The following is a 12,167-nucleotide window of genomic DNA, read 5'->3' as shown; positions in this document are numbered from 1 at the left end:
AACTACCATTTCCGTGACCTACACTCATGAACATACCCACACGACTCGTTTTATTCGTACAATGAGTGTTTTATAAAGCTAATCACTGCAAACACTGGCTCAAAAGTGTGGAGCATTCAACCACAAACACGGTCGCCGAAGCCATTTAACGAAATGTTTTCAATTAAGCCGAAATACCTCAAGGTAAGGTTGAAATCACTTAAAGAAATTATAATCACTTTGTACACATACGCTTAGCTCCTCGGGGCTGCTCACTTTCCTCGCTTTCCTCGACATCCAGCTCGAATTTTCCGGCGCTTTTCCCGCCCCCCTTCATTACCCTTCGTTTTCGTTTTCGTTAGTGGAGAGTTGAGAACTCAGCAGTTGAGTTGAGTTCAGTTGAGTTCAGTTCAGTTGTTTTTGTAGTGGATTAACCCGAGCAAAATAAATAATTTCACCTGCAGATGCTGGCGAGTGCCTTATCGAGTGCCTTGCGACTCCACTTGTACCAGCTCACCCTCGAAGCACCCGACATATGTCTGGTATTTTTGTTGTGTCTTGGGGTTCATAAGCCCTCGCCGTAAGGAAAAGGTAATTTAGTAAATAATAGGGTCAAAGACAAATATTGTTGTGGGCTTTTGCCAATGAGGGAACGCTTTCGGCGTCTTTTGTGCGTGAAAAGCGTGTGTAAGTTGCTTTTAGAGGCAATTGAGGACGATTAACGGTTAGAAAGCAACAAGGCCAATACAATAGCCCCCCGCTTTTAGCCGTCAGTCGTGCGGAGCGGAAATAACCTGCAGACAGATATATTGGCCAGTTTTTCTCATTTTTAGCGAAAGCTAATTTAGGAATTTAGGAGCGTACATTGGGTCAAAGTTCGTATTTGAACACACCTATAAAGGTGACTTAAAGAATGCAGTAATATAGCTTGAGCACTGAAGTTAAATAGAAATAAATACCTTTTTATTTAAATCTGATCAAATGAAATATTAAACTATCTTACTAACTTTGTAAACTTTCATAGTTCGCGAAATCATACGGGCAGACGGACGTACGGACAGACAGACATACGGACAGACGGACATACGGACATGACCAGATCAACACTTCTTTATACCTGTTACATATTCTTCAACAAATCTAGTATACCCTATGACTCTGTGAGTGAGTAATGGTTATAAGCATTAAGATTTTCGCAAAGTCTCGAGCTTTAATGGATTTCCGGATTAAAAAAGCATTACAGCATTACTTGACTTTTCAGTTCGATTCTAATAGCTTACAGATTTAAGACACAAATTTTTCATTAGAAGAAAGTTTCCCACTTCGGCTGCCGCACAAATTATTTAAGGCAACAGGCAGTGGGGCAACTTTTGTGGCCGGAGTAACCCATTGCGATAGAAAAATGTTATGCCGGGCACTTTTTCACATGAGCGACATCAAAGCGATTGTGGCCCATCTAAGTAAAATGTATACATATTTGCGACAGCGGAATATCGAAATAAAAACTGTTCCGTGCGCAATCAATTGAAATTAATTTGCATAAAGGAATTTCCGTGCAAGCACTCCGGCCACTCCACTGACCCCTAACCCCTGACCGCTGACCCCTGCGATTTTCGATAAAACTGGTCTTTGGCACTGGTTGTGAGGAATTTCTGATTGCTTATCGCTCTGGGATTTAGCGACTGATTCAACTGCACCAGTTTGTTTAATTAGATTTTCATTTGCGCATTATGAAAAGAGGATGCGTGGGTGGGTGTGGGAGTTGGGTGCTCAGTGACAAAAGTTTTCACTCGCAAATTGTATGTTAAACAATTTCCACACGGCATCCTGGTCCGGATGGGACTTACTTCCATGCGTTACGGAAATGTGTGCACTGCCCAGGGGCATTCCAGCTGGGACTCGGTAGCTGGGGCAGCGGAAAACTCTGTTGGCACAGCTGAATTTAGGGTTTGAAATTAATTAAGCGGAAGTAACCAAGAACGTTTGATTGTTTTAGACAGATCCTGTGTGTGATGGTTTTTTTTGTTTTCGCATTTGTTTGGGCACATGGAAATGGTCACCTTAAACCGAAAAATATGATTAGCTTTAATTTGTTTCATTTAGTCGCTGGCGAAAATTAATTTTCCAGATGATCTCATATGACAATTGATAAATGATCAAAGTTCCATTGTCAAAACATAGATGGCGATCTGCTCATGCCCAACCACAGTCGTTGTTCGCTTATCTGTACATAGATGGCGCCACGAGATGGTATGTGGGTCTTATTCTGAATTGCCTACTTTCAGGCCGTGACAATATCCAACAATGGTAAATTTATAAACTTTGTATTATATTGAAGATGAGTTACTTAAACTTAATAAATATTTAATATTTACCAGATAATGTGTCTTCTTTTGCGCATGTTAAAGTATTAATTATTGATCTAGAATCAGAAATGTTTGTTGATATGTTTATAAAACAATTTCAAACTTTTTTGCATTGCTTAAAACAAGCGTTAATGAAATTGATAATGGATAGATGAAACTTCTAGATTTGTTCAATATCTCTGTCTTGAAACAACTTCCTTTGTCTAAAATGTGTTTGAAAATGTCTGGGCTGAATAATTTACTATAACTAGCGCCATTAGTAATACACAATTCGAAGTTTATGGAAAAAAGGCATCTTAAGATACTGACACTTGTGTTTTGCCTGACTTTTAATCAAATGAGAATACTCTACCCAATTGAAATACAAACGCTTGGTGATTTTGGTGAACACATAGTTATTTCCGGCAAATTTGCTGGCAAATGAATAATCTAACTAGAGAAAAGAATGGCCCATATGTAGGTTCTTTGAACTCGACGGGTCTATGTAAACATTCTCGACGATTATTGGGAAGGGGCTGGCTGAATCAAAATCTGTGTGCTACACACACCCCAATGGAATTACTCAAATGTAAATGGCTCTTAAAAATCATTGTATGCATACGATGGACGTGGACGAGGATGTAGATTCGAATTTGAATGCCAGTGCGAGTGCGTCGACAGTGATTTCGTTAATGAAATTTTTCGTTGACTTGCCCAGTGCAAAGGGATGAGGACACTGGCCACACCCCTCAATTTAATTGCGTATTATTCGCTCCGTACGTTGAATACCCTCCTCCATTCAAAATTCGTGGTTCAGGGCGAAGGGTTCGAATCTAATTATTTTAAAATGCATGTTTGTATGGCGCCAATGGCCGGTAAATGGGGTAAAAACTCATTCCTCTATAGCCTGTTGCCCTTTTTTTTCTGTAATTCAGTATGAAAACATCAATACTATATGTATTTAGATAAATGTTGAAATCATTTGTATTGCAATTTATTTTTGCCCGGAGTGTTGGAATAATTTGTATAATCATATAAGGTTAGTCAGAAATTATGCAAAGCTATCAAGTTTTATTCTATTGATGGTTAGGAAAATGAGTATCAAACATTTCTAAAAATATATCAAATATATCAAATGTAAAACGATAACTAATTAGCGGAAATATGTAATCGATAAGATACAAATACAGTAAAAGGTTCCTTATAGAAACTTTAATTTCAGTTATAAGATTCCGAAATCGGATCATCACGAAAAGCCTGATCGTGAAAAGAGCTTGGTCATATCCTCGTTGATTAGTGGGCAAAACTGAATAAGGGCATGGGATTTGTAATTAATCTCATGCTGCGACACTTCCCACTTTTTTCATACATGTATATATTTTTTTTTTGCTTGCAACTGGATCGTATAAGACGGGATTGATCGAAAGTGCTGGCTCACGTGGAATAGATTAGTTAGGTTTGAGAGCCCAAAAACGTATTTCATTATGTTGATTGACGATGAATAATTTGGAAATGTAATTATGATTTATACGGTTTCCCTTTGAGCTCGCCAGCGATCCACTCCGATCGCCGAAAAAAGAGGCATACATATACCATATACATATAACTTAAATTTTACGGTAATGTTGCAATGAATGCCGCCGTGTTGAGCGGACAGATTGGATGGATAGTTGGAATAGATGGATGGATGGATGGATGGGTGTATTGACTGTCATTGATTAATGCTCCTTGGCGCCGAAAACTTGGGAAAAAAGTGCAACTAGACACGCGTACTATGCACCGTACTTGGAAAATAATGTGCAGCAGGAAACAAAGCAAAGCCGCCGAGCTGCAACGCCCTTGCGATGGTTAAAAACAGGATGGGAGTAAATATAATTAACTGCTTATCGACGGGGTGCGAACAAACCGTCGATTCATCTTGGGAGTACCAGGTCACCTCGGCACTTTGTCTTTAGAATTCCGTATGCGGAGGATAGGTAAGTAAGTATTTGGTTTTTTTTTTCGATTTTCCACATTTCTCCTCTCGATATTGTTGGACACGGCTGGAGCTCGACTTCTCGAAACAGGTACTTGATGAGCAATGTATGCATGATTGATTGATTGATGATCATCACGACCATATGCCGCTTGGATCATCCAAGGACGAGTGTCATCCAAGTGTCTCCGCTGTGCGCAAAACGTACAAGTTGAGGGCACAAGCGTTTACAGCTTACCAGATAAAATCGGTAATTGGTAATTGGCTTCTCGGGTCGTCCAGGAGCAGCGATCGCAGCAGTGGGAGTAGGAGCAATTGGGCCAGCGGCAGGAACACAGGAGTGAAAGGATCTGGCAGGATTAGAGCTACACGATAGCTGCGCGGTTGACAAGTGCGGATCGGGGTCCTTTTAGCTGTGCTGCTGACCAGGATGATGACCAGGATGCAGACTGAGTAATTACACGCACACGGACGGACGAGGTGAATAGGATAATTAGTTGTATTTGCCCCTTTGTGTCCTTTGTCCTGCCGCTGCTACCGTGTCCTTTTGCTCATTTTTTGCTCTCTCCTCTCTCTCTCTCTAGCTGTCTTTTGCCATTTGGCTGCTCGAAACGTACGTATTTAACGCTTTGCCGCATTGTTTTGCCTGCTGCGTTTGTTCGCCTTGCGTCCTTTTGTCTTTGGCAGTTAAACCCCTACGGATAAGGCATGGCATGTTGGCCCATAGGTGTAGGTATGCACGTCCATGGCCGGCATGGGATAACCAGCCGGGATAGCCGGGATAACCAACCTGTTTCGGTGCGCTTAGCCTTAGCGCATGGCGCTACCATCTCAGAGGGCCTCGAACAGGATCAGCAAGGATATCGGCATTGTTGCCCTTTGTTCAACCCGCTTGACCTATTATTTTAATTATTCATTCGCAACACTGTGCCATTGTTGTCAGCAGAAATCGATGGCATTGTATGGAACGTCGGTTCGCATGGCTTTTCTTTCGCTATTCTTCGATCTGTTGTGTTAACCGAACGATTTTAGCATTTCCCCGCATCTCAACTTTTCCCGGTTAATCCCACCTGCATTCGCTCAGATCTTCGCATTGTTTTTCCGCTCCTCTCTGCCCGAGATTAGCAAAATTATAATTGCCTTAATTTAAAAAAACACATAGATTACCAGCCAGGTACAATGGGCACTACTCCAAATATGTGTATGACTTAAAAGCAAAACCGTATGCTAGACAAAAAAAAAGTTGTAATAATAAATATGTAAAATTTTTTAACAATGTATAGGATATATATAGAATACTATACATTTTTTGAAGTTCAATTTAAAACATAAATAAATGAAAATTGTTTGAATATCCTAACTAAGCATTTAAACTATTGTTAGGAAAACTATCAAAATAGCAATCATTTTTCATCTGGGACAAAGGCAGTTATATACTTAAGCAAACTATTAATATGCGACTTAGAAGTTAGGTCCAATTAAATTAATTAATAAAATATAAGGTAGCTGCTCCTGTGGACTCTTCCTAGTTCGAAACGCATCGCAACCCTTTTGTAAGGTTGGACCTCCGGTTGAAACTTGATTTGAACCGAATTTTTCGATTTGGAATGGGACGGGGGCGAAAAGTGTACATCTATACGGAAATCAAACCCTCGCACAGGGTCGCACATAAGGGCAAGGCAATATATGGTGCACGGATGGATGGGTGTATGGAAATTTTCCCCGGCTTATGTACTTAAACAGCCCCGTCCATGGCCCGCAATAATAATAATAATAATAATAATAATAATAATAATGGCTGCCCTGATTCGGTCTTGTGGTTGGTGGCGTTTTGTAAATGATGACGCAGCTCGATGGCGTTATAATTAAGGTTCACATCAATGGGTAGCGGCAGCAGGCTGCAGATGAGGAGATGAGTGCCACCTGGCCATCAGACATTAGGTAAAAAGCATTGCCCAGCAACCGGAGAAACCGCCGCCGTTCTCAAATTAATCACGATCCAAAGACCGCCTCAAAAAATGTATGAGAAAATCTAGGAAATCGTTGCCAAATCACTGCTACAGAATGGAATAGATCAGGGATTGAACGCCCACACATAGATTACCATAGATTAGATAGATAGATAGATTACCATTCGTAATGATAAATATCGTTTAATTAAATTTCAACTTTAATACTTATACGAGTCTGTGCCACCGAGAGAATCTTTTCCTTTTGTCAATACATTTTCCAACTTTATAACTTATAACTGAGAAATCCAAGTACACACAACGTTGTTGTAATTTAATTGAATTAAAATCTGTGCCGCGAGAGGTCAACAGATTTAAGCCCCTCTGAGCTGTCATTATTAATGAGAACCAGATCAATTAGGGCTTGCATTCATTCCCCCTCCCATGAACCGAAAGCTCCATCAAAACTGAAACGACGACAATGAGACTCGTGTCATTTTGAAGAGTTTGAAGAACTTCTGAGGCGCTTAATTACAGGTCACGCCAAAGCCGGACGGGATGTGTTCTATAACTGGTCTTTGTCTTCGGACCGACCCTAGATATTATACGTTATGAGTTAAGATCGCCCCGAAAGGCCAACGCAGACCATCACAAATGATCCGCAATTAAAGTTGACCAACTTTGTGGTCACATATCAAATTATACCCCTTTAAAAAAACGCGTGACTTCCTTTTCAATGGTCAAAGAACGCACTCCACGCATTAAGATGGTTTTTAGATTTTGTCCCGGGTTTTCCAAGCTGTTTAACTGGAAACAGAAATATGTGGATGCTGGGTAAAGTGCACCCACTTTAGGGTTGCATGTACTGTTTTTACTTTATTGAAGTATCAGCTTAACTAGCAAGTTTTATATATTATTAGTAAAACAAATGCATAGCTATGGCTTTAAAAAAATCATAAAAAACGTTCAAAATTGATTGATTTATCTACAAATTCTCATTCATTCGTTAGTCTTTAATCGCTCGCAGTTTCATTCATTATAGACTTTATAAATTCATTTGTTCGCCGCTTTAAAAACAATTTAAATGGAAGATGCACCCCAACCACCATGCCATTCGAGAGCCCCAATGAAAGAAGCTGACAAAATTGCATCCAAAGGTAAACAGGAGAATGCAAATATTAGCAAACACTGCAAATCATACACATAATTGGAATTCATGTGCATTGCCGAGTGGGTTGAGGGTGTGTCCATGTGTGCTTAGAAAGAGCAGGGCTCCAGGACTCCCGGAATTGCAGGACTCTGGGGATCAGGCTGCGTGTTTGCCTGTTTGGGTGTGTGTGTGTGTGTTGGCCATTGTGCAGGACGACGGACTGATGTGCATTGAGCTATAAAAAACAATGGCATTCGCTTTAGAACACAAGAGCACAGACCATGTTCCAGGACCATGACCAGGACGACCAGGTCCACTCCACTCCATTCATGGCAGTCCCAGTCCACCGATGTATACGTCCAAACATTTTCGTATATGAGTATTTAATTAATCCGTAGTTGACTCAGGGCTGCCTTTTCTTTGCCAGCGCCCATCCCTTCGGTGGGCTTCCAGAAAAACTGGAAACGAGTAGCCTCACCTTAAATCTATATTTGAAGTTCGCCTATAACATACCCTGGATATTTGCAACAGCAAAAGAAAAGTTAACGCACTTTGCACACTCATCATTTCTAATTATTAAAAATCCTGCTCAAAGTCTGTGTAAAATGTTTAGTATATAATATAAATATATCTGTTATATACCTATTACTTTAGTTTGACCCATAGTCGGATTCGATTCAGTCAAAATTGTGCCTATAAATCAAACATCCAAAAAAAGGGGGTGCCAAGTTCAGTTTCCATGCTATATATCTAGCTATATACCTCTTTAATCGCGTTGTGTCGTTCTGCCTGCCAACTGGGACGAGTCTTTCTTGTTCAAGAAGGGAATGCAATCAAATATATGTACGAATGCAGGGACTTATGTGAATTGAATCAACAAAACATCGGGTGGTTGGCCGTTGGAGTTTTCGAGGGGAAAGGGCTATTCAAAATGAGGAAGCATCCTTCATGGGAGACATTTTGTGTGCCAAGCTGCCGAGCTGCGATATTGAGCCACTCGAAATCAGAGCAAGGGTGAACGAACAGTTTTATAATCTCTCGAGGATCCTCATCGCCCTAGCTGTCATCCTGCCGCGCTGTCGCAACCACGCCGACGTCGGCGTCGTCCTTATATGGGAATAATATGGAGTGATATAGAAATCGGCCATTGCCAAACTCAGTGCCGCGAAAAAAAAAGAAAAATATGAAAAAATGAAAACACACCCCGCACTGTTAAATAAACATTAGCTTGAGCTAAAAAATAAATGTTGAGGATGCTGCGATGTCGGCCTGATGATGATTACGATGATTGCGATGATGATGAGCTGCGAAAGAGATTTGTTTCTTTGCTCTATTCAACAAGCACGCCGCCGCCGATCACAATTGCTTTGGTCCTTATACAGAGTCCTTATGTACGAAAGGCACTTATGTGAAACATTTTCCAAACTGATTCCCATATTATGATACCGCGCTCATTGCGGGGTTAAATTCGCCTCGGTCCTTTGGCCACTCAACGCGACGTCATCTGTCCCGAACAGCTCGAAAATGGCCAGGAAACAAATCCTCCATCAATTACACACATACGTACTCTTTGAGTACAGTCTGTGTCTTGCCGACTTTTTTGTGAATGAAACAGGATAGTGGCTCTCGAGATCAGCTTTGGGTTACTCTGCCAGCCTTTGAGCAAATTGATCGGAAGAAAATGAAGGATTTGTAGGAGTTCATTTTATATTCAATTTAATATTACATATCTTAGCATAATCATTAGATTTGAGTAAGAAAAATCGTTTTATTCCATATCAAATGAATATTGTTTATTGCAAATAACTAGGTAATAGATTTTTAGTTAGGATCAAGTTAATATATGTATATCAAACATTAGTCTGGGTAATCGGTCTTTCTTATTTCTAAAATGCTTTGATACATTTTAAAAATTTTATTTAATTTCACAAACATTTAAAATACTTTTTCTACCCATTAACAAATCCATTTTTAACTGGCAAATGAAAGACTAACTAACAGCAGCATATCTATATGGTGTCCCCCCCACGAGCTGCGTTTTCATCGAAATGTCGTTGCCATTATCCTTGACCGATGGCAAAGGGGCCTTTGGGGTTCAGCGCGCAAAGGACATTGTGCGAGAGTGTGGCAGGACACGCTTCGAATGTGGCCCCCAGTGGTCCATGCACACATGTTTCCTTTATTTTTTTTTTCTAGTGCCACAAAACCAGCAGACGGGGAGCACAACGCAACACAACACAATTAAGTACCGCTTATAATGGATGTTCTCGTGTCAAAAGCCCATTTTTTGCGGACTGTTAACAGGTCGGATATACAGAGATGTCGGCTCAAATGTATATATACACATATATAAGCCTAATAAATGCGTATTTGTCAGTGTAACAACGCAGGTGGAAAATGTTATCTTTATTTTCGTGTGCCATTATCAACGTGGGAGTATTTTGCCCAGATATTTACTATTTAAATGAAGCGCTTAATGCGGAATAATTACATCATTAATTGCACCCGATGATTCTGCTTTGTCTTCTCTTTTTTTTTGTACTCGAAAATATATTAAAATTGTGTATAAAATATAGACTATTTTCGGATTAAAGATAAAATAAAAAGATTGATATGGAAGCGAATTCAATTTGCTCAATTTAGTAGTAACATTTTCAATAAAAAGTTAGTCATAATGAAAATTTACTTGATGCTGACATCATTTAGATATAATAAACAATTTTCAACATAATGATCACAAATCGATTCCTTCTCATTTCATTCTTAAATTATTACTATTATTTATAAGATACAGTTGATATTCTTAAATGTATATTATCAATAAGATAGAACTGATATATTCAAGTATTTAATTGGTATTGATAGAGTCAAGCTCGTAATATGAGACATATATGTAGATATTAGATACAATTGATATTCTTAATAAATACATTTAATATTCTCAAATAGATAAAAATAGATAGCTAAACTGAAGAAGATACTTATATGTATATTCAAGTATATAATAACTATAGGTAGAATCAAGTTCGTAATAGAGTGCTTGTAGATATTTCTAATAGATACATTTAATATTCCCAACTAGATTAAAATAAGATATTTAAGTATTTGATAGATTATGATAGCAGCACGTCTGTAATAGGGGACATATAGGGGCTGTATCCGATTTCTAACCCTGCCCCTGGCTCTCTCTCTCTGACTTCCGATTGGTTTTCGGAAATGTCGTGCGACCCCTTTCTCAAAAAAAGGTTACACACATACATCACAGCCACGCGATCCATTTGTAGTCCTATATGCAGGATATTTCGAATTCGATGGGCGCAGGACTCTTAGTCCATCGAGGTCGTAGGATGTGGAAATGGAGATTTGCTTGGCCAGATCAGCAGCGGGCACCTTTTGTTGCACAGGTGCTTTTGTCCTCTTCGCAGCGGGAAATCCTCTCTCTCTCGTCCCTTTCGTCCTTCCGCAGTCATTTAGTCAGTCAACTGCTCTACTGTTTCGCTCTGCGGTATTATTTGCTGTTACTTTTGTTGCCACAGCTCGTTGTTAACAGATTGCGATGCGATTGTTTTCAAAAATGAATAAAAATGGTGTTTGGGCGATAGCCACCGCTTGCCGCCGCCTGGTGACGGAAATGACGTGAATCCAGGTTTCTGGCAGTCCGGATTCCAACATCCAGAGACCAAAGAGCAAGCCCCCCCATCTGAGCATCTGGGCATCTGGGCATCCCATCCAAAAGCCGTAAAAATTGCGGATTACAATCGCGGATTTCCATCGCACAATTGTTTATTGTTGCTGGCCCATTTTTGTGTTTTTTTTTTTTTTTTTGTTCTTAGCTCGCCCCTCATTTTCGGTGGGCTTTTCAATGGCCTTTTTATTTCTGCGCTTGCCTTTTGAGGCACTTGGACTGCTCCTGGAAAATTCAAGCGCCCCCATTGAGCTTTCCCCCCACAATGACAGCCAAAATGACAAGGACAAAGACGTCGTCGGCGGTTCAATTCTCACTGGTGTTTCTGTCGGTTGGTTGGCTGTGTATTTTCTTTTTTTTTTCTTTTTATTTCCCATTTTTTATGTCTGTTCCACACGAGAAAACATTTGTATTTGTGTGTGCAAAGTGGACGGGAAGTCCTTGCAGAAGGAATTCAGTCCGTTTGCGCTTTATTTGGTCTTGTTTGTTTGGCTTTTTTCAACACCACCACCACCGCCAGTCCCCCCCTGCCGAAAAGAATCTTAAATTTGCTAATTTGTGAACTTTTGTGTTCGCATTATAATTCGCTCCGCTCTGTGTTTTGTGCTTTGTTTCGCATTGGGAATTGCAATTGGATCCGCGTGTCCTTCGCCCCATCATCTCGAATCCCCCCTTTTTGGTTACATGGGCGTCTGCGCTTTTTGCTGCCCTTTTCTTTATTTTTTTTTTTGTTGGCCTTTGTTTGCTCCCTTCGAGTAAATTAAGCGGCTCATTTTTTGTTCTTGGGGGTTCCCCCTACACCAAGCACATTTCAATTTAAGTCGATAACATCTTAATTTGTAATAATAAATACTTGTTGGACTGTTCTGTACGTTTCGGGTTGATTTCGCAATCTTATAATTACCGATTTATTTCATCTTGGTTTCACAATAGATAACTGCATTTCTGCTAGATAATTAGCCAACTTAAGGAGTATATAATATTTTTATTGTAAGAAACTAGGATTATATAAAAATAAATAAAACGGAAATGAGTTATATTAACAAAATATGCCTAAAATACAAGACAACCACAGAAATATACG

This window comes from Drosophila sechellia, chromosome X (genome assembly GCF_004382195.2).
Source record: "Drosophila sechellia strain sech25 chromosome X, ASM438219v1, whole genome shotgun sequence".
Classification (NCBI taxonomy): Eukaryota; Metazoa; Arthropoda; class Insecta; order Diptera; family Drosophilidae; genus Drosophila; species Drosophila sechellia.
Note: the sequence above shows the minus strand (reverse complement) of the source record.